The sequence below is a fragment of the Myotis myotis genome, unplaced genomic scaffold, assembly GCF_014108235.1.
Source record: "Myotis myotis isolate mMyoMyo1 unplaced genomic scaffold, mMyoMyo1.p scaffold_m19_p_7, whole genome shotgun sequence".
Classification (NCBI taxonomy): Eukaryota; Metazoa; Chordata; class Mammalia; order Chiroptera; family Vespertilionidae; genus Myotis; species Myotis myotis.
In genome coordinates this window covers 34,951,065-34,975,538 of record NW_023416379.1, presented here as the reverse complement: position 1 = coordinate 34,975,538, position 24,474 = coordinate 34,951,065, and the positions used below count along the sequence as shown (strand labels likewise).

General features: G+C 39.7%; 1 long non-coding RNA gene across 1 annotated transcript; it reads right to left on the bottom strand.

The window, feature by feature from the left end:
- Positions 1-2,669: 2,669 nt before the first annotated feature.
- Positions 2,670-14,457, bottom strand: LOC118659757. Its single transcript, XR_004968695.1, has 5 exons — positions 14,351-14,457; positions 13,653-13,687; positions 12,861-12,936; positions 3,777-3,858; positions 2,670-2,784 (listed from the first exon to the last, which is right to left on the bottom strand). It is a non-coding gene; the product is annotated as an uncharacterized LOC118659757 (long non-coding RNA).
- Between the last annotated feature and the right edge of the window lie 10,017 nt (positions 14,458-24,474).

The window sequence follows — 24,474 nt, the reverse complement described above, 5'->3', positions numbered from 1 at the left end:
CCGGGCTATGTAGATGAATTTTTGTAGAAGTACTATTTAACTTGGCCACAAAATACATTTTAATTATGTAGCAACTATAAATCCTAATTATAACCTGTCATGATAAAGAAACAAATATACTAAGATTGGATGGGGATGCTTGCTTCTGGTCCTCTGTGTTAATATATTCTGGGAGGATTATATTAAGAAATTTTGTTTTGTTATAAAAGAAATGCTCTTCATACATTTTAATGGTGATAAATTCTAGATGAAAGATTTAAAAAAGTGGGGGGAGGACCCAGAGGAATTAGATCTTCCTCAATCTAAAAGGGTTAAACATAGTTGAACTTCCATTAGGAGACAGCCATTTCTGCCACTTGGAAGAATGTGGCAGGAAGCAAAGAGTTCCATGTGAAGAGACAGCAAGAGCCCCAACTCAGCAGGCGAGTCATGGGGGTCCAAAGAAGGTAATTTAGAATCTAGAGGTCAAGGGTGAAGCTGAGTAACCGCCAGGGGTGGATTAGATAAACCCTGGAGCCAGAATTAAGAGGAACCTCCTGATAGAAACAAATGTCAGTTGAGGTGCTGAGCAGGGCCTGCTCTGAGGACAGGAACAGAGCAGGTAAGCAATACCTGGTATCAAAGATACCAGAGGCATCTATAATAATAAAAGTGTAATATGCTAATTAGAGCAGATGACCTTTCTGATGAAGCTGGGGCTGTGAGAGAAGCCTGGGTCCTGGGGGCCAGAGGGAAGCCAGTGCTGGCAGCCAGGGTAAGGAAGGCCTACTCTTGCACGAATTTCATGCATCAGGCCTCTAGTGTGGCATATAATGTACTAACCACAAAAGTCCATTTGAGGAAGAAACCTGGGGCATCCCAGCTGGTCCTATGGAACCAGCATTTGCTCCTAGTAAAGCTATGGAGCTGCTGAGCCACATTATGTTAATGATGAGTGCATTATAATGTGTTCTACTTAAACCTCAATTCAATAGTTGTAATCAGATCAGATGAAGAAAAACATTCTCTCCTATGCTTTCTTTTTTTTTTATTGCTTAAAGTATTACAAAGAGTATTACATATGTCTCCTTTATTTTTTTCCCCGCCCTTGACAATCCCCTGGCCTCCCCTACCCCCCAGTGTCTTATGTCCATTAGTTATGCTTATATGCATGCATACAAGTCCTTCGGTTGATCTCTTACCCACCCCCCTTGTGCCCCCCCCCCCCATGCTTTCTTAAGGTTTAATGATTTTCTGTGATCTGCTTTGGAACAAACTTTCAAGGTACTTGGTACACCTAAAGATGATCATTTTTTGTATATTTAAAATTTATGATAGCAAAGTTTCCTCAGTGTGTTTCTTATGTGGTGTTTCCTGGATTAAGGGTCAAGAAATAAAATCCCCAATAAATTAGTTAAAACATAAAACACCGCTGGGTACTGTGAAAATGGCCTGCATCCAAGAACAGCATGCAAAAAAGCAAGCACTTTGCACTCCTTAAACCCTCCTAAGTTTTCAACACTTATTTATTTATTTATTTTTCACTTCTTTTAAGGAAAACCCTTAGATACACATTGTGGCAAGGACTTTCTGTCCCTTGGGTCTCCTGGTTTCCTTATTTAAATATTGATTTAAGAGCTGACTGAAACAAGCTAACGACACATGACAGGTAGAACCCCTTTTTAACAAACTTAATAGGGCACCAACATGACTACATTATAGCCACACTACCTGTACATAGAAGCCTGTGGCCCATGTGAACAGATGAGGTGTCAACAGTGTATAAAAATCGTTTTACAGGCTTCATTTTCACGAAAGAACAAGTGTGGAATTGTACATCAGTATTCTGTGCTGGGAAGATAAACATGGCGATGCTTAAATTTACACCTTCATCTGAAACAGTCCAACCAGGCTATTGACTCTTCCTGAAATATGCTTCTCCCTCTCACTTTTGTTTGACTCTCCTCCCCTATCCAAATTCAAACCGTTTTTCAAGGTATATACATGTTCCTCTTCCTCTACGAAGTCATCCCGGACCCCTCCCCCAACTGGATGAAACCATTTCCTCTTCACACTTAGGAAACCTTTTTTGCCTCATTAAGATATAAAAGAAAGTTCACCCATTATATTTGCACCCATCATTTTTTGTGTGTATATGTGGTTTATAACCAGCCCCACACGTTCGGGACAGAAGTCCTACACCACTGCATGGTAAGTTACCCTGCTCAGAATTTAGTAGGGAACACAGGCCTTCTTCCTCCAATGCCTCCATACTGCCAAGTCCCCATGGCCACACTTAGCAATAAATAGGAAGTCAATAGAAACTAGATAAATAATAGAATAATTAAATGGGTGGGTTATTAATAATGAGCAAGTATATTGTATCAAAGGACAAATTAATTCTACTAATAAATAAAAACATGAATAAATGTGATTTGTAGAACTGCATGCTCAGAAAAAATCCTTCATTCTGTAGTTAACATCACTTTGGTTTCCTTGGTTTCATCCCTTAATAATCTACAGGACAGTGATGCTCAAACCTGGGTGCAAGGGAAGATCACCTGAGGGGTTTTTGAAATGGCCTTGGGTCCCAGATCACAGACTTGCTATATCAGAATCTCCAGGGGAATGGGAGAGAATGGTGGGGGAGAGTACCTTATCGTGGACCTCAATTATTCACGGGGATCCAGATCTAGGCACTGCTTCCACTTGTGTGGTTGCAAGTAGCTCCTGGATCTTCCTCTTTGTGGCTATGGCTGCTCCGAGCCTCTCATCCTCACAGCATCAATTCTGTGCTCCAACATTCTGAGAAAAATGGCTGAGATTCACTCTGATTAGACCAGCCTTGGTTTGGTTACCAAATCTCTTTTCCCCAAACCAACCCTTAGACCATTCTTTAGATAAAACTAATTGCAATAACTAGTGGAGGCATTAATCTCACTCAAACTCATCAACTGGGAAATTTAGAACCAAGGTAGAACGGTAGATGAGATCATAAATACTGGGAAAGCAATTGGGACATATGCTTATTTTCTCTCTTAGCAGATATATTACTAGAGGGCAGGGATATCTGCTCAATCATCCATCCAAGTGGTGATCCTACGTTCTTTATTGATGTAATGATGATATAAGAATATTTATAAAATAAGGATTTAAGAATCAGTCCTAATTTCTTTATTATCATAGCTTAAAATTAGGGTCTATAGTAATGATTTTTAAAAATCTAAAGTTCTTTATATGCATTATCAAATTTTTTCTCACTAAATGTGTATTAGCCAATGAATAACTTATTAGCCTCGCTTAATAAATGAAAAAAGTCTAAAAGATTAAATGTTTGCCTAAATTTATATTTCTGTTTAGGCAGGATTACAATTCCAGTCTTCTCATGCCCATTCTAATGATTTTCCCACCTTATCACATTTGAAAGAAAAAATAATAACAAAACCTCTCATCCACATGATGACATTTTTATATAAAACTAGTTTCTATAACGGCTAAGGCAAAGTAGAAATTTATCTAGAGTCTATCTTCCCCAGAGCTCTGCATAACTTAAATTATCCACCTGCCAGATATAAAGTGAACAGTCAGTTTAGAAAATAAAATTTAAAAATGATAACTGTCTGAATCTACACTCTATGTTTTAATCTTTGTGTCTCTTGGTGACATGTTAAAGCAGCATCAGAGAATTATATGGTACCTTTAAGATGTCATCCAGAACAAAGGCCTCATCAGTCACAGCTGGCCAAAGGAAGTCTAGGACCGGCAGCAAGCAAATCATTCGATAAAATGTGTCTTACCTTCCCCCACTTAATCCTCAATGCCAGCTACCTCCTCTGGCATCTGATCCAGCAGTACAGTCTGGACTTTGCCTTCCTATAGCTTTAAAAAAAAAACTTTATTGAATTTATTGGAGTGACATTGGTCAATAAAATTATATAGGTTTCAAGTGACCAATTCTATATCATTTGTATATTGCATTGTATTCACCACCCAAAGTCAAGTCTCCTTCTTTCACCATTTATTCCCCCTTTACCTTCTTCTATCTCCCCCTATTTCCCTTTCCCTCTGGTAACCATCATACTGTTGTCTGTGTCTAGGAGGTGTTTCCTTTGTTTTGTTTTGTTTTGCTTAATTCTTTTACCTTTTCACTCAGCCCCCCAATCCCCCTCCCCTCTGACAACTGTCAGTCTGTCCTCTGTATCTATGAGTCTGTTTCTATTTTGTTTGTCAGTTTATTTTGTTCATTAGATTCCACATATAAGTGAAATCACAGGGTATTTGTCTTTCTCTGACTGGTGTATTTCACTAAGCATGATATTCTCCAGGTCTACCCATGCTGTCACAAAGGGTAAGCTTTCCTTATTTGTTACAGCCAAGTAGCATTCTATGGTGTATATGTACCACAGCCTTTTTATCCACTCATCCACTGATGGGCACTTGGGCTGCTTCTATATCTTGGTTATTATAAATAATGCTTCAATGAACATGGGGGTTCATATCTTCTTTCAAATGAGTGTTTCAGGATTTTTAGGATATATTCCCAGAAGCGGAATCTCTGGATCATAAGGCAGTTCCCGGTAGCCTTTTGAAATGGCTTTTGCTACTGTCCGTGGAATGCTGTTACTGACCCTGCTTGTTCCTTATGCTTCGGTCCCCTGATGCCTCCAAGGTCTTAGAAACAACTGTCTTATCTTCCCTACTCTGGGCCTTCTGTTCCTATTACAAGCCTGGCATGCCTTCCCTTGAATTTGATCTCTGACTACTCCTGTTGTCTGAGTATCTGCCAAAAGCTATTATTGACTGAGTTTTAATTTGGAAAATGCAAATATACCTCTCATACATCTGTTTGAGATAACAGGAAACCTGTGCAGAACTCTTAGGACAAAGAACTAAACCTAATCTGCATGCCTAGGCACTTGCAAAAATGCCTAGAGATGCTTTTCTGACACTGTCTTCATACCTTGTAAATCTCTAGTGGTGATAATTTGCTCAGAAACGAAAATGCGCAGACTCAAAGGCTCAGTCCTATAGAGGCCCCTGTGCTCGTTTCCAGCAGAGCTTCGTTTTTTCATCTGTGATCCAGGATATAATGAAGCAGGCAGAATGGAGCTGTACTTTTCATACAGTGTGGACAAGGAAACACTGAAGCAAAGCCCATGCACAGCCATACTTTTGCAGAGGGCTAAACTACTGCCAGATCTTAGATCTGCAATCGCTCCCCCCCCCTGTGGCTTGTAAGTAATTGGAAGCATCCTGATGCTACCCTGCCAACACCATCAGAAGATGGTGGAGGAACCAATGGGTTTGTTTCAGATGTTTCCTTAAAATTCTATGTGTTTCCAGATGTGAGAGGTGGAAATGATTCTCTTTCATTATTAATCAACCATTGGAAAGCAAAACTATAGTCAGAGACACAGAGAGAGATAATTAATTGGTTTCTGATGTTATACATACTACATAGCATAGCTTAAGCCTCCTTCAAACCACAATCTGAAAGATGGTAGCTCATCTGATTGAAGGCACAAAAATGGGTATTTATAACAATGAAAAATCTGTAGGACTGGATGAGGGTATCTGCTCCTTTCCTGTTGTAAAATGTCTATTGCCACGTGTTCTACTATATAATATGTTATAAGAAATGTGCTACCTGAAAGATTTAACTGTATTTTTGGAAGATCAAGTCTTGCTCAGCCAGTGTTTCTCAGTGGTTGAGCATCGACCTATGAGGCAAGAGGTTGCTGGTTCGATTGCCGGTCAGGGCACATGCCTGGGTATCGGGCTCAACCCCCAGTAGGATGCATGCAGGAAGCAGCCGATCAATGATGATTCTATTTCTCCTCCCTTCCTCTCTCTCTAAAATCAATATAAAAAATATTTAATTTTAAAAAATATTTAAGTTTTACTGCCAGAATAGCTCCCTTTTAAATGTTATGAAATTTGATGACTGCCATTAGCAGTTTTATTCCTTCTTTCAAAGATGTAAAGTGGATACCTCTTTCATCTAAAAGTTGATGCTAAAGTAAGTCAAGGGATATTTTTTTTTAAATTTACTGCTCTATGGAGCTTAATTCTCATTTCCTTCTGGGAGAGAATGAGCTTCATTCTAGGACTGAATAGGAAAGCCTATCAAGTCCTCCTGGGACATCAAATACTAGTGTCCAGAGAGCAGAGAAGCCCTTTCTTGGGAAATGCATGTGGGAAGCAAGCAAAGGTGGCCAGTGGTTCTGTTCCCTGGTTGCCCTTCTCTCCAAATGACCACTGGTTCTCAATCACTGGTACATTCCAGAATTGCATGGTGGTGTATATACATTCCAGGAGCCAACCTGACTGAATAAGCCTAAGGAGGTCTTGAGTATCTGTATTATAATGATGAGATAATGCTGATGCACACTAATGCTAGAACCCCTATTTCCCCAAATCCCTTTCAGTGAATACACTATACAGTATCCCTTCATCAAATTGGTGTCCCCTATAAATGGATATTCTCTTGAAATAAGAATGAGAAGCTGATTGGAGGTGAACAAGCTCTACACAAAGCTATTTATTATATGCTACGTAAACTCTGCCTCCAGTTACTGCAATAGCAAACAACTGTAAGAACACAGGAAAAAAGCACCAAACAGAACTCAGAAAACCCAACAAAAATATTGAATTACATTGGCTATACCCCTGAAGTCCTTAGCCAAAACCATTTCATTGAGGCTGTCTCTAATATTGACTACTAGAGGCCCAGTGCACGAAAATTTGTGCACTTAAGGGGGTCCCTCAGCCTGACCTGTGCCTTCTTGCAGTCCGGGACCCCTCAGGGGATGTCTGACTGATGGCTTAGTCCCGCTTCCCATGGGGAGCGGGTCTAAGCCACAGATGGACATCCTTAGAGCTGTCGAGGAGGCGGGAGAGGCTCCCGCCACAGCCACTGCGTTCGCAGCTGTCAGCCCGCCCTATGGCTGAGCAGTGCTCCCCCTGTGGGAGTGCACTGACCACCAAGGGCAGCTCCTGCATTGAGTGTCTGCCCTCTGGTGGTCAGTGTGTATCATAGCGACCGGTCGTTCCACCATTAGGGTCAATTTGCATATTGCCCTTTTTTTATATAGGATAATACTATAGGCTATAGAAAGATCAGGTAAACCTATTTCAGCATTCACACTGATAAAGGAAAAAAGTCTATTTCTTGCATTTTTGTCACTCTGAGTTTCTTATGTAAACAAAATTGTTGATACTAAATGGTTCTAGAGAAGTTGCTGCTTTTAACTGTGCTGTTGTCAAGATTCCCTGCAAAGAAATCTATTTTAGTTGATTCTTACAGTAACATTATGCTGTCCCATCTGTACCCTAGCTTGTAACCTTGTAAATGTCACTGTAGTGAGAAATGCAGATATTTTTGGTAAGCAGGGCCAGGAGCTTTTGTTACTGTTTTTTTTTTTTTTTTAATTTAAAATTTTAAATTGCATGGCTGGTATAAAGTTCTAGTTTTAATTCAACCAATTGTTAGCCCTGTGCTGAGGAAATACATTTGGCAGGCTCTTTGGTGCGTAAACCAGGTGTATGGGTTTCTAGAAAAGCTTCAGTGGAATAGAATAGTTCCTAGATAACATGTGGCCTCTTGAGTGGGAAGAGATTTGCAGGGATTAAAAATATGTTGTAGCAGCTGCTTTCAAGTATTTATAATATACTCCAGCATTGCTGAGTCAACTTGATAAAGCTGAACCAGCTTTAGAGTCTGTTCATGAGTAGAGACTGGCTTTATCAGCTCTGAGCAAGCTAAATCATCACATAATAATCCTTTTCAAAATATATGCTCTTATTTGTAATCAAATGGTTTATCAACTGAAAATATCTTCCATGCGACATATGTGTTGCTTATTTTTCTTGATAAATGTAACATGTCTGCCCCTGGCTGGTGTTGTTCAGTGATTTGAGTGCCAGCCTGGGCACCAGAGTTTCAGGTTTGGTTCCTGGTCAAGGATATGTGCCTGGGTTGCAGGTTTGATCCTGGCCCTTGTCAGGGTGCATGGGAGAGGCAACCAATTGATGTTTCTCTCTCACATCCATGTTTCTTTCTCTCTCCTTCTCTCTCTCTCTCCTTCCCTCCCTTCCCTCACTTCTACTCTCTAAAAAAAAAAAATCAATGGAAGAATTATTCTTAGGTTAGGATTAACAACAACAAAAAAGTAACATGTCTATTTATATTATATTATTTACTATGCTTCATGAATGTTGTCTGAATTATTGAAAGGGAATTAAAACCAGAAGTCATCAGTAACTTTTGCAATGGTAAAGATAATTTTTTTATAAGTCCCCTCTAACTCCTTCAAAACCTTTTGCTTACCTTGAACAAAGTAATGGGAATGTACCCTTTCTCTTTTAAAAACCAATAGAATCTTATCTCACTTAGTCATATGTCCTTCTCTTCCTGGGAGTCTTAACTGTGGCTGCTTCTTTTGACTCATGATGTGGCCTTGGTGTTACCACCATTGTCCTTTATATTCCAAGATCATATGCCACCGTCTCTTATTGGATTTTTAGGAAGAGTAACCTTGCTATGACTTCCCAAATTATTTTCCCTCAAGTCAACTATGTGCCATCATACTTTTCACACCAAATTCAGTATAGATTTTTCTAGGTTGAGAGTTATCTATTATTGCATTACAAATTATTCTAAAACATAGCAGCTTAAACAACATTATGCATTTATTATCTCACATAATTTTTATGAGCTGGGAATCTGAGAACAGCTTACTTAAGTGGTCTGGCTCAATCTTTCATGAAGTTGAAGTCAATATGTCAACTGGAGATGCACCATCATAAGACTTGATATGGACTAAAGGATACTCTTCCAAGATGGTTAACTCACAAGTTTGGCAGGTTAGTGCTGGGTGTTGGCAGAAGGCCTCAGTTCCTCACCACATGAACCTGTCTATAGGGCTACTTGAGTGTCCTCATGACTCAGTGCCTGGCCTCACCTACAGCAAGGTGGAAGCCACATATATTTTACAACCTAGCTTGGATGTTATACATCTTCATTTCTGCAATATCTTACTGCTTACACAGGTCAGCCCTTCTCATTATGGGAGAAGAATAAACAAAGGCATAAATATCAGTAACAAGAAAAAGAAATATAAGTTCTAGAGAGATTGTTTTCATAGCCACCCATTGCCCGGAAGTTATTCATTCCCAAACCTAGGATGAGAAGATTACAGTTCTATCCAGAGGGCTGAGACCAAAGGGAAATATTGGAAACTGCTGAGGTCCAAATGCCCTAACAGACCATAAAGTTGTAATCAAAACAGGGACCCCAGAGGTAGGTACAGCAAATGGTCACTGTGGCCAATGTCAGCAGGATCAGAAAGAAGATGAGACCTGAGATTACGGACCTTGTGGTCATACTTTCTCTAGGGGCTTTCTTTTCTTTCCTTTTTAAATACATTTTTATTGATTTCAGAGAGGAAGGGAGAAGGAGAGAGAGATAAAAACATCAATGATGAGAGAGAATCACTGACCAGCTACACCCTGCATACCCCACACTAGGGGACTGAGCCTGCAACCCGGGCATGTGCCCTGACCGGGAATTGAACCATGACCTCATGGTTCATAGGTCAATGCTCAACCACTGAGCCATGCTGGCCGGGCTCTAGGGGCTTTCTTTAGAAGACTTCTTCTAAGATAAATAGGATGCAAAAAGCAACACAAGACAAGAAGCCCAGAAGTTTGTGACCATTAAGAAAACCAATTTAAGAAAAAAAATTAATGCAGAGTTCTAGGTAAATAAATGCATGAAAGATTTTCATGACCAAACAGAGAGGAATATCTCTCATTCGGGAGGCAAATGCAAATACAAGAGTACAGATGTGCAGAGACAAAGGCAGATGAAGTAAAAAGGAGTTTCAGAAAGAGTAAGAGCAGATGCTATAGTTAAGATGTTCAGCTAAATACTCTGGGAAGTAGACTTCAGGAAGTGCAAAAGTGTATGCAGAAGCCTGTATCCATTGGGTTTCAGACACATTATTGTAATAGAAGATGCCTTGTTTGTTCACTCGTCATGCATTGAGTACTGCTGTATATCAAGCATCGTGAAGAAGAACATGAGCCGCATGGAAAGGACCACATTAAAAATAAGAACTGGAGTCAGGATTGCCCTTGCTTTATCAGTGGTGGAAAAATACATGGGTCCCTGGGTAATGGGAAAGCCAATGAACAGGAATTACAACTATGTGTCCAACATTTTAATTATGGTATTTAAGTGCCCAGGCTAAATGCATAGTGGAGGCATTACAGAATGTACTTAATTGTAATCCCAAGGGCAAGTAACATGTTTATTTATTTTGCCTAAAACTAGTCTGATTTTCCTCAGCCATTCCCTCTGTCTGGATGGCAATGGAAAACAAACAAATATAATTTATAGTGTAATAAATTAAACAACAATCCCTTTAGGGAATGGTCTCTTTGCTCAAGCTCTCCTAGTTCAGTATCCTGCACTCTAAAATGAAATCTGGAGCATGGAGGAGGATACGTGTGGCAGGGTTTGTATGATCTTGTAGGTGGAGGGACGTGTCTGCTGATCTGCACAGCCTCACCTAGGTTCCCGGTGGTTGTGTGTCAACTGTTGGGTCTGCATCACTAAGGAAGGACTAGCCCAGCCACATCCCGAAGTTGACATTTCACCTCTACTGATGAGGTTTGCCTCCTTCCACTTGGGATCTACTTTTCCTCAGCCTCAATCTCCTTTAGCTCCTGCTGGGTCTCTGCCTCATAGCCCAGGGGGCCTGGTTGGTTTCACCCCACCTTCTGAAACAGAGGCAGCTTTCTCTTGGCCCAGTAGGGCCCCTGGTAGGATTGTGCCCAAGTATAACCACTAAGTTGAATACACAATCTGCCTAAAGGGCCGTCAGAAGCAATCCTACACTGTCCCGCACAGCAGTTCAGAACTAGCCTGTCCTATGGAGCTAGTTTTCCCACTTCTTACAAACTCTTGGGCAAGTTTCATAGTTTTGTACTTACTCTCAGATAATGAAAATTCCTCCAGTCAATTTTAATACAAAAAGTGTCATTTATGTAATTAATATGTCCAAGATGGGGGGAAAGGTTTAATCTCTAGAATTTAAGGTTGAATTTTCTTTTGTCCTCCAGTTTGTACCTGTACCAGGCTGGATAACTTCTCAAGAGGAAAAGAAGTGTGTGATTAATTACCTTCTTTATCTCTCTATCTTTTCCTTCTCTCTCTTCCTTGCACTCATTGGCCCGAGGAAGGATGAAGTGGGGGAGAGAAAGGAAGGGCTGGCAGGTTGTATTGGGCTGGCACTGATCATCTTTGGTGTGAGTTTCCTCTGGCCACAGCAGATGTTGAAAGCCTTTTGTGGTCACTCTGTCCTCCTGATCCTTCTACTGGCCTCTGAATACAGCCCTGCAACTCCCGCAGGACCCTGCCTGCCACCAACAGCTTCTCCTTAGCTCCAGCATCCGCCACCAGTTCACCTTTAGTTCTTTCCGCTGCAGATGCCATGCCCTCTGGCAGAGACCCTCGTGGGCATCATCCCTTTTAAAATAGCCCCAGGCCAACATTTCTACTGCAAGTTCCACATCTGGTTTTAAAGACTCCAGCTCCTTTGATTATCTCTCAGTGGGAGTACAGTCAGTTTCCCCCAAGCAACCCTCTCCACTTGCTGGCCTCTTCAGGCAGCCTCTTAGCATTATGCAGGCATTAAACAGAAGTCTACTGTGTCCTCCAAGCTTCATCAGGGACATTTTAAACTGAATTAGTTGTTTTCTTGTTAATAATAACGGCCTTTTAATTTTGAAACTATTCAAAACTTAACTGGCACCGGGCCTTGGTGGCTCAGTGGTTGAGTGTCGACCTATGAAGTAGGAGGTCATGGTTCAATTCCCGGTCAGGGCATATGCCAGGGTTGCAGGCTTGATCCCTGATCATGCAAGAGGCAGCCGATCAATGATTCTTTCTCATCATTGATGTTCTATCTCTCTCTCCCTCCCCCTTCCTCCCTGAAATCAATAAAGATATATTAAAACAACAACAGCAAAATCCTAACTGGCTCAGACTGATGCCTCAGTAGTTCAGTCCTCTACAGCATCCCACTGACACTCAACTGAAGAAAGGCTCCCATCTTGGATGTGGGGGCTGGGAGATGGCTTTGCCACTTGGAGTAAGTTAGCTGGTTCTCTGTTACCCCAACTGTAGCATTCATCATGCTGTGCAATTGTCTATTTGTGGTTGTCTACCCTACTACATTATCAGCACTCTAAGGACAGAAACTTCATCTGCCTTGTTCACCATTGTTTCTGACAAATAGTACCTGCATTCTCACTGGGAGTGATATGACCACCAAGGGGGCGAAAAAAATCTTAGATAATATAATGGTGTTTCACCCTCCAAAGGGTTAGAATCCATAAACAGATACAAAGTATATCTATGGGACAAACATTTCACGGGAGAAGAGTTCAGTTGGGATGGAGAAAATGCCAATAATGAAAAAAAAAATTGAAAAACATTGATATATTTTGAAAAAAATATATTTTGAAAAAAAATTTGAAAAACATTATAGAACAATAAAAACAAAAATAAAGGTGGGTTAACTAAGCACATAAATGAATGAATGAATGATCTTAGCCCTTGCTCCCCATAATTTTCCCTTTTTGTGTCTCCTGACTATGCTTCATGAGGCCAATTCCCTGACCGGGAATTGAACTGGCAACCTTTCCATGCTTGGAATGACGCCCAACCAACTGAGCCACACTGGCTAGGGCTAGATTGCTTTCAAAAAAAAAAAAATCTTTAAAACCTCTTTGTGAGATAGGAATTAGATCATCATCCTCATTTCATGGATGAGTAAACTGGTGCATTAAGAATCTTACTTGAAATCGCTTACCTAATTCTCTTCATGGTAAAACGTGTACCCACGCCTCCATGCTGCACCCAGGGGTCTCGGGGTGCTCCATTGGTCACTTAATGCAGCAAGGGACAAATAAAGGTAATTATTAGAGCTCTCATCATTTTTTTTTTAGCCACACCACTTATACATCATGCTCTCATTCAGTGAAAGGTCTGAAGATTCGTAGTTTTGTTTGAAGAAAAATGTCTATATAAATGATACTCTCATTAATAACTTAGTGGATTCTTTTTGTTTGCCTTTCCTTTTCTGGAGTTTGTTAATACCTATTTTCAGTTGTTTTCACATCATGCTTTCATGTTTACTGAATTGTACAAGAATTGCTGGATTTTGCAATTTTTTCTGGATTCTAAATGTTAACAATTTCTGCATCCATTTTCCTTCAAGAAACTGGTTTATCATTCTTATATTTATTATTTTACACTGTACAGAACTTGTAGACTTTTTATGGGCCCAATATATAGCACCAAGGAGAGGTAGACTGTCAAAGATTTCTTCAGTGAGAGATTAATGTTCCTTAAACCTGTACTTTCACACAGTGACTGGAGAGTCCCTGTGCTTTGTCATCTATGTTCATTGAGATCATCTCATTCATGGGCTAGTGACGCTGGGCACAGGAGCAGTGTGCAGCCAGGATCTAATGCACTCCTCAGCTCAGTGGCTCACCTTGGCGGAAAGACCCAAAGAAGCTATGACTGGTAAATCCCCTTGAAGCATCTGGGATATTGGTTGACCTTGAGCTAGTTATTTAAAATTTCTTAGTTAACTTACCTTACGTACTTGGTGGGAGGTTCAAATGACGTAATCTAGGGGAAAAATCATTTGTAAAATTTTAAAAGCTATAGAAACATGAACTACTAATATAAACATACTTTAACAAAGTACCAGTAAGAGGGCCCAACATGATTATTTTAAATTCTTAATTATCAGGTTTATAAAAATTCAAGGATTTTTGAAATCACTCTCTGTACCATTCCAATATTGTTAGGCTCAACAAGACAGGAGAAATATCAGGGTCTGGGAGCAGTCATCACTATTCTTGACTGCACGAAGCCAGGAAATTAGTCTAGTGGTGAAATTTTTATGGTTAACTTCTCGTCCCCATTACGGTGTCTTACCCCCAAAGAGAATGGAGAGGGCCTACAGAATCTCCTCAGGGGTCCAGTCAAGAGGCAATTAACATTCCTACCTGACCATTCTCTGGTTGCTCCTTTCACACTGCACAGTACATAGACCCCCTCCTCACCCTTAATCTGGATTCTTTTAGTGAGTCCCAATTATATTCATGGCCCATTGTCCTTTATAACAAAAGCACCTGCTTTTTCTCCTCCATCCCAGAGCCTGAAGGCCACATTGGCTAGTTCATCAACACACGACTACTTCTATGGCAATGAAGGGAATGACTAGCTCCATTCCCATTTTCATGAAGTTTATGAAGAAGTGGGAGAGACCCTCAATTAAATACTCACAAATGTGATCAGTGCGATGAATAGATGGTACAGGTAGCTATATTTCTGATAGTCTGAGAAGTCAGTGGTTGGTGGTGGTTGCCTTGGGGACATTTAAAATAAGACCTAAAGAATGAGAGAGGATTAGGCGGGTGAACAGTGGCTGGTAGGATGATTGAATGTGGGCAATACATAAATGCACAGACCCTGGAATGGACAGAAGGGGTGTGTGGCTACAGAGAAGAGGTCCATTGAGAGAATAAACCAAACAGATCATCAAGGTTTGGATTATGTGGGGTTTTCAGCCACGGTCCACTGAGTCATCTCTCCCAAGGGAAACAGGTGAATAGAGAGAGATTTACACCAGACAATGGCAACAACTGAACATTTTAATTCTCTAGGGTGCTATATCTCAGAAGAGCATAGGACAGGAATTCTTGTTCCAACCAGAGTCTGGGTCTCACTTTGAGGGAAAGTACCCAATAGCTATGAGAAGAAAGAAAGTACACAGGTGACACACTAACTTAGCTATGTGACTCTGAGCAAGTCATGTCACCCTTCTGAACCCCACCTCCTCCTCTAGCCACCGAGAATTTGGGCCCAAAACTTCGTAAGAATTTGTTGAATCTTTGGAGATAAATAGACTCACTTTCCAGCCATGAGCTTTGTGTAGAGTGGAGCTATTATTTTTCCCCTTTAAAAGGTCTCTTGAAATACAACATCATTTAAAAGTGAGATCTCGCTATAGATGGATATGTTCCAGTATTAAAGGAGAAGCGGAATAAAACCACATCCATTTAAAATCTGACAGAGGACCAGGGAGAAGAAAACCCTCTTGGTCTAATGACAGGACTAAATTGGGTTCTGTTTCAAGTTGCCATTGAGTTTCTGAGTTCTTTAGAAGGAAGATAAAACAACCTCAAAAAGAATGATGTATATAACGGATTAATTTGCAAAGCATTCACAGATGCCATTTATATTGCAAGTCTTCCTTCCTGAATTCTTTTCAATTTTCAATTGAGGGGTTATTTTAAAGCAAATAGATGAACCTGGTGAAAGGGAAAGAGTGAGAAGGGAGTGTGGGAAAGAGAAGCTTTGTAATGACTTTCATGTGAGGACAGCCTGGGACCCCTTTCTCCAACCTCATCTCCTTCCATCCTTTCTTTCACTTTATGGTTGGAACACATCATAATTCCGCCACTTATACACTATTTCAAGCCTCTGGGATCTTACTTAGACTGCTCTGTGTCCAAGTAGAGTTTTTTCCCCTCCTTTTTGTACAGATTAAAAACCCTCTGCCTTTCCACGTTTCTTCTACTAGGGAAAAGGAAGAGAGAACAGCCGTGACTGGTTTGGCTCAGTGGATTGAGCGTCGGCCTGTGGACTGAAGGGTCTGAGGTTCGGTTCCAGAGAGAGAGAGGAGGGGGGAGAGGAGGAGGAGGAGGAGGGAGAGGAGGGAGAGGAGGAGGAGGGAGAGGAGGAGGAGGGAGAGGAGGAGGAGGGAGAGGAGGAGGAGGGAGAGGAGGAGGAGGAGGAGGAGGAGGAGGAGGAGGAGGAGGAGGAGGAGGAGGAGGAGGAGGAGGAGGAGGAGGAGGAGGAGGAGGGAGAGGAGGAGGAGTCTCTCCTACTCCTACATATACCCAAGAGTGTTGTGTATTCTTTCAATAGCATTAAGCAAAGGTGAACCCACCTTTTTATCTGTTACCCTAGTTAGAATTAGTTCATAACATCGTTTGATGAATATGTGTCTTTACTCTCAAGAGTGTAAAGGCTTTCAACCATGTTGGCTTATGGTTATAATAAAGTTTATTATAGTCTGTATCACCTTCTGAAAACAACCAGTTTCACTAACAAACTTGAAAATTGAGATATATGAATTTGATTTCTTCTTTTTATTTATTAGAATAGCTAAATAACTTTTTTAATGGAAAGTGCTTGAGCTGTGTGTCTATGTATTTGACTACATGCTACATACTTTTAAAAAAATTTTTACTTCTTTAATCTCTAGGTAAAGTTTGAGCTGATACCAGCTATAGAAATATATAACTTTTAAAAACAAGTAGCAGTCACTAAAATCTATAGATACTATTATAATTCTGATAAATAATATTTGGAGAACAAAAGTATCAAGCACTTAAATATTATACATATATATGTTTCTTAGAAGTGAAATTTGAATAAGTAGAGATTCCAATGCAAACCAAGCAATTATTGAATATATCTTATTTCAGAAACAGAGACAGAATGGCTAATGATATCTAAACTTTACACAGTATTTTTTGACATGCCACAGTGCTTTATATGAATGATCATATTCAGTTTGAAATACCACAATCATCTTAGAAAAATATTATTAGTCCCTATTTTATAAGTTGATAATGTATGGTTCTGAAAAAGTAACTGATTTTCTAAGATCACACTGTGAGTGAATAACAAAGGGAAGATTAAATTTAAGCACCTATGCTGTTTCTTCTATGCTTTCTGTCTCAGAAGTCAATCTTGCGGTCCTTCACTTTGATTTTTTCTAAACTGAGACTTAAGAAAAGTGCAGTTATTATAATAATCTGGAAGAATTACATTTCAAATTTGCAATCAAGATTGCCTCTGATTTATTCATGCATGTCCTTCCCTCACTTGGGTAGCAAGCATTCATTGTCTGAGGAAAGGCGTGACACAACAGAATACAAAGGCCAATTCTTCTTCCTTTTTGCTGTTGTTGTTTTGCTTTTAATGGCAGATGTTATTGGGTTTTTACAAAAATTATTTTTAGAGCAGTTTTAAATTTGCAACAAAATTTAGAGGGATATATAGAGATTTCCCATATACTCTTTGTCCTATACATGCATAGCCTCCACCATTATCTCTCACCAGAATGGTACTTTTCTTTTTTAACAAGGAAGAGCTTACAGTGACATGTCATTATTACACAGAGTTCAAGTTTATCTTACCTTGGTGTTGTACATTCAACGTGTTTGAAAAAGTGTATGACATAAATCCATCTGTACAATAGCATACAGAGTATTTTCACTGCCCTAAAAATCTTCTATGCTCTGCCTATTTATCTCTTCCTGCCCCCAACCATGGCAACCACTGATCTTTTAATTGTTTCCAGATTATCATATAGTTGGGTGCATACAGCATGGAGCTTTTGCAGATTGGCTTCTTTCACTTGGTAATATGTACTCAAGTTTCCTCCATGTCTTTTAATGGCTCGATAGCTCATTTCTTTTTAGCACTTTGTCTAGTTATACCACAGTTTATTTATCCATTTGCCTACTAAAAGACATCTTGGTTGCTTCCAACTTTTTGCCATTATGAATAAAGCTACTATACACATCCACATGCAGTTTTTGTGTGGACTTGTTTTCAACTTTTTTGGATAAATGCAGCACAATTGCTGAATCATATAGTCAGAGTCTGTTTAGTTTTGTAAGAAACCACCACATTACCTTCTAAAGTGGCTCTGCCATTTTGCCTTCCAACCAGCAAGATATGAGCGTCTCTGTTGCTTCACATGGCCAGTACTTGGTGTTTCTGCCTTTTATCCATTCTAATAGGTATGAGGTAGAAAATCTTTTTATATGCTCACTTGCCATGTGTATATCTTATTTGGTAAGGTGTCCATTAAAGTCTTTGGCCCATTTTATAATCAGATTACTTTTTTATTGTTGAATTTTTAAGTATTATTTGTACATTTTAGATAATAGTCTATTATCAGATATTTCCCCAGGCTGTGGCTTGTCTTCTAATTCTCTTGATATTGTCTTTAATAAATCAGAAGTTTTTAATTTTAATAAAGTCCAGCTTATCAAACATTTTTAGTGGATTATGTCATTGGTGCTGTATCTAAAAAAGCATCATCATACCCAAGGTCATTTAGGTTCTCTTCTATGTTATCTTCTACGAGTTTTATACTTTTGCATTTTACTTCTAAATCCATAGACTCCATTTTGAGTTAAATTGGGTAAAGGATGTAAAGTCCATATCTAGATTCATTTTTTTTTCATGTGGATGTCCAGTTATTGCAGCACCATTTGTTGAATAGATAATCTTTGCTCCACTATATTGTTTTGCCCCTTTGTTGTCTGTATTTATGGGAGTCTATTTCTGGGTTATCTAGTCTATTCCATTGATCTATTTGTCTGTTCTTTCACTAATACCATACTGTCTTCATAACTGTAGCTTTTGTATAGTAAGCTATAAGTTTGGGTAGCAGCAGTCCTCCAATTTTGTTCTCCTAAAATTTTCTTCTTCAATATTGCGCTGGTATTCTGGGCCTTTTATCTCTTCCACATAAAATTTAGAATCAGTTTGTTGAGATTTTGATTTGGGTCACAGTGAATAGTTTGCTAAGATTTTGATTTGGGTCACAGTGAATCTTTAGACTAAGCTGGGAAGAACTGACACCTTGACAACATTGAATCTTTATAACCATAAACATGGAATATCTCTCCATTTATTTAGTTTAATTTCATTCATCAGAGTATTATAGTTTTCTTCATTTAGATGTTGTACATATGCTATTAGATTTATATCTAAGTATTTAATTTTTGGGGTGCTAATGTAAATGGTACTGTGTTTTTTATTTCAAATTCCATTGTTAGTATATAGGAAAGCAATTGACTCTTGTATATTAACCTTGTTTCTGCAACCGTGTTATAATCTACATGGACAATCATGTCATTTGCAAACAAAAGTAATTTATGTCTTCCTTTCCAATATGTATGTTTTTATTTTCTTGTCTAATTGAAGTAGCAAGACTTCCAGTATGATTTTGAAAAGAAGTTGTGAGAAGGACATCCTTGCCTTGTCCCTAATCTTGGTGGGAAAATTTTGAAATTATCACTATTAAGTATATATTAATGTTAGCTTCAAGATTTTTGTAGATAGCCTTTATAAAGTTGAGAAAATTCCCCTCCACTCCAAGTTTACTAAGAGTTTTTATCATGAATGGATGTTGGATTTTGTCAAATGCTTTTTCTGCATCTATTGTATTATCATGTGATTTTTCTTTTTTAGTTTGTAGATGCAATGGATTACATTAATTTATTTTCAAATACTGACTCAGTCTTGCATATCTGGGACAAATCCCACTTAGTTGTGGTGTAAGAATTCTTTTCACACTCTTTCCCCCAATTTAATTTGCTAATATTTTATTTGAATCTATGTTCATGAGAGATGACCATCTCTCTGGTTTTGGTATTAGATAACAATGGCCTCACAGAATGAGTTACAACGTATTCCCTTTGCTTTTAGTCTCTAAAAGAGAATGTGGATAATTCATATAATTTATTTCTCTAATGTTTGGTTGAATTCACCTGTGTACCCTCCTTGCCTGGTGCTTTCTGTTCTGGAACAAAGCCAAATCCTGACTTAAAAATTCCAAAATAGTTTGGAGCATTAAAAAAGGTTTTAAAAATAGAAAATAGAAAAATTTTCTCTCTTCCTATTAATCATCCCCCACCCCAGATTATATAAAGATTCTAGAGTTGCACTATCCAATATGGTATCCACTAGTCACTTGTAGTTGTTTAAACTTAAGTTAATTAAAGTTAATCAAATTCAAAAACAGTTCCTTAGTCAGACTAGTCACATTCCAAATGCTCAGTAGTCAAATGTGGTTTGTGGCTGTCATACTGGATAGCACAGATATAGAGTATTTTCATAATCACAGAAAATTCTAGATAATGAGGTGAGGTTGAAAAAGAGGAAAGAATGGACATCAAACAAATTACAAAGGGTGGACCTTGAGAAGTTTTGTGATTGAGGAAAAAGGATGTATCCATAGAAACTAATGACTTATGATTACTCAGCATCAGATAACTCAGCAAATGCCTCTATAGGAGGAGGTGATTATGACAAAAACTAGGTGCTACCTTTGAACCTAGTGTTAGGACATCTGTAATTTTCATTAAAATAGTTAAGCATTAATTTTTTCATATTTTGTGTGCAGCCAGCATACTAATTAAGAATCTTCACCCCAGGAGCGGTCAGCTAGCATTATATCAGAGAAGCTCCTATCCAGATGTGGTTATTATAAGCACTTCAGCTATCATTATCTCTGATCACATCAGAAATTTAGCTAATTAGTAAACTGCCAAAATGGGTTTTTAATTAGTGAAATTAATGGTTTATTAATGGCATAAAGGATGTTAGCAATATACTCTTTTGGTGGAAGCATAAAGTAGTCAGGCTTACTATTCAGCATAAAATATTCAGGGTTCTCTAAACTCAGGTCTATTCTTCTGTAATACCTGATGAAAAATGCAGGTACAACCTGGCCCTTTTCACATTGCCCTATGGCAGTGCTCGGCAAACCGCGGCTCGTGAGCCACAAGTGGCTCTTTGGCCCCTTGAGTGTGGCTCTTCTACAAAATACCACGTGCGGGTGCGCACATACACTGCGATTGAAACTTCGTGGCCCATGTGCAGAAGTCAGTTTTCGGAAAGGAGGAAACAAGTATACAAGACCAGTGTGGATGGGAGAGTTGGAAGGGGTCGACCTCAGTGAATGTACCTCAATCAGATTGAGGACGTTTTTAGCAAAGGACAGCTTAGGAGTACCCTAATTAAGTTAATAACAATGTACCTACCTATATAGTTTAAGTTTGAAAAATTTGGCTCTCAAAAGAAATTTCAATCATTGTACTGTTGATATTTGGCTCTGTTGACTAATGAGTTTGCCGACCACTGCCCTATGGGAACTGGGCCTCAGAGAACCTGTGTAAATGCTGATACTCAGTCTATTGCTATAGTTGTGAATAATCACTGTTCTATGTTGGTGATGCAGGAATCTCAAGTCTCTGCAGATATTCAAAAAACTATAGATTAACATGTGAGCTTGCAAATAGGATAAATCTCAGATCCTTCACAATTCTTGACACCTGCTGACAATTGAAAAATCATGGAATCCTGCCTTTGGAAGAATATCACATTTATTTTAGGGTAGTTTCCAAGTAAGGTGGTAGTTGAAACACCAAAGAACAGAGAACTGGGACTCTGGAGATTGCAAAACAAGTTTATGAACTGTTTGCACTGGCTAACTAAATAAAGGTTTATTTAATAGATCTCTCTCTTTCTCTGTGCTTTGTACATATATGGTGGCATTGGTTTGAGACTTAACTTTCTTTATAACATTAGAATTAAATTTCTTGAGAAGCTGTTATTATCTACAGAGAAGACATTGGCTCAGGTCAATTTGTAATACATTGGCACCTTATAAGCCTCCTATATTGAAGTTGCAACTTTAGAAAAAGATGTCCCATACTTTTTAGAATGATGGTTCAAAACAAAGATTAATTTTAATTATAGAAAGACTAAGAGTTTGTAGCTTAAGATAACTACTTGCTATAGCAGTTGTTAGTGGCTGATGAAATAAAGATGTACAACTTTCAAGGTAAAAATTAAAATATGGATAGCAAGTCCAAATGTTGTTATGTTATTATATTAAACTAGAGGCCCAGTGCACAAAAATTTGTGCACTTAGGGGGAGGAGGGTCCCTCAGCCTGGCCTGTGCCCTCTCGCAGTCTGGGACCCCTCAGGGGATGACCACCTGCTGGCATAGGCCCGCTCCCTGGGGAATTGGGCCTAAGATGGCAATCAGACATCCCTCTGGCAGCCCGTCAGCCCTCAGGGGATGTCCACTTGCCAGCGGAAAGCAGGCCTAAACTGAAGTCGGACATCCTTAGTTTGGTGTTTCAACTACCACCTTGAGATTCCACCGCTGCTGTACTAGCAGCCATCAGCCTGGCTTGTGGCTGAGCAGAGCTCCTCCCATGTGAGAGCACCCTGATCACCAGAGGGCAGCTCCTGCATTGAGCGTCTGCCCCCTGGTGGTCAGTGTGTGTCATAGTGACCAGTCGTTCCCAGTCCTTCTTCTCTTAGGGTCAGTTTGCATATTACCCTTTTACTATATAGGATAGAGGCCTGGTGCACAGGTGGGGGCCGGCTGGTTTGCCCTGAAGGGTGTCCCAGATCAGGGTGAGGGTCCCGCTTTGGTGCCTGTCCAGCCTGGATGCGGGGATGATGGCTGTTTGCAGCTGGTCACACCCCCTTCAGGGTGGGGTTCCCCACTGGGGTGCCTGGCCAGTCTGGGTGAGGGGCTGAGGGCCGTTTTCAGGCTGGCAGGTGATTGAAGCTCCCAACCTCTCCATTTTTTCTTTTTTTTTTTTTTATTCTGGGATTTATTTACCTTCTATAGCTGTCACTGGAGCTGAGAGCCAGCTTTAGCTCTGAGGCTCGGCTCCAGCTCTGAGACCTTGGCTGCTGAAAGCAGGTTTCTGGGTTTGTTTGGCTTCTATAATTGAAACACTGTTGCAACTCCAGCTCTGAGGCCCGGATGGCTGAAAGTAGGTTTCTGGGGTTTGTTTAGCTTCTATAATTGCAACATTGTTTCTTAGAGTGCAGCTCAGAGGCCAGCAGCAGCAGGCGGGAACCTTGGCTTCCTCCATCACTGGAGCAAGCAAGCCTCCTGTTCCCTTCAGCTGCCTGGCTGCCGGCCGCCATCTTGGTTGGCAGTTAATTTGCATATTGCCCTGATTAGCCAATGGGAAGCGTGTCAGAGGTATGGTTAATTATCATGTTTGTCTATTATTAGATAGGATTATTTGGACTTGATATCCATATTACTCTAACCACCCACTCATTACCACTAACTGAAAGCTATTTTACAGAAGGTTGTAAATGATCACACTTTAGCATGAGAGTCTATAGTTTCCCACAGAAAATGGGAATGATTTAAAAATTCAAACATGCTCTAAAATTTGTTTCATCAGAAAATATACAGAATGAAAATTATTCATTAGTTATGAAATTTAAATCAGAATGGAATTTTGACACCATATATATATATGTCTAACCTACTGCTAGAGAATGGGATTCTAGAAAATTCTCATATTAAAAAGATATAATGATTGCATATGGGGAAACATGATAACAACCTTTTAGAGAATATTTGCCATCTCCTTTTTACTTTTAAAATGTTCAGCTAATCATGCTTAACAATGTTCATAGTAGAGTTTCTTGAATAGCTAGTATAGTACCAGTTTTTACTGCTGGAGTTGCCAAATTTTTATTCCAGGAACACATTTTCAGTTCTGAAACAGTGTTAGTCCTGACATTAACTAGCAGCTGAAGAAATGTAGTATATGAAAAGAATATTAAATTCTTTCTCCATTCACGTGCTAAGTTGTAAATATAGTTTGTACTTTCTGGGTGGGTAGAACCTACAAGGGCAGCATTCTAAGGCCAGGGCCATTTCCACAGATCTGCGTGAGGCCCTGTCAACACCAGGCCCAGACTGCCAACAGCATGGACTCCACAGAGAGCCCTGCCAGGCACTTGATGATGACCTGTAATTTTCTCCTTTCCTTCTCTCCCATTCCCCTTCTTTTTTTTCCATTTTTGTTTTCTCTCTCTCCTCTCTGTCATGCAATAGATGTGCTCATGCACGCATATAGTATACCCTACTGGTGACAACCAGGGTGCATTTTCCACCATCTACAAACTATCCAAAACAATGCCTAGCATCATGTACATCATATATCTGAATGATTGGTGAAAGTCTCACTCTCCACTAAAAACGTTTTAAAGTACTGTAGGCACAAGTAAGGTTCAGAGGGGAGCCTTAGAAGGAGCAGCAAACAAAGCCCACTCACTAGAAGAGACCACCGAGGGGTAGTCCTTTCTGCTGGAAATTTACTTTTCAACCAATAGGTAAAACTTCTTCCTCGGAGGACTGTGAATCACATTGATTCAACTGCTCCTCAATGTCTGATCTGGGGAAAATAACTTCAAAGTTGCAGCACTCTGTGAGCGCTCTGAAACTGGCGTCTGATTGGCATGTGTTTTCTATAAATGCTCCAGCAGAGCAGAGTTCCTGCTGGCCACTCCAGGCGTGGATACCCGCATTCGGTGTATTTCCCAACATGCTGAGTATTGGCTCTGGATGCCTTTAACAAAGGAATTTGTATTATTGGAGGAAGGGTTTTTTTTAAAAGTATAGAATGTTGTAAACGATTCCCAGGCATACCAGACCCTGAGCTCTAGGGAGATATGGTCTGCGAGATTGAGAAGGCATGCTATTACTTCCTCAACTTTACTTTACTTTTTGTTCCAGATGGAACTACTTACATGAAGACGTAGC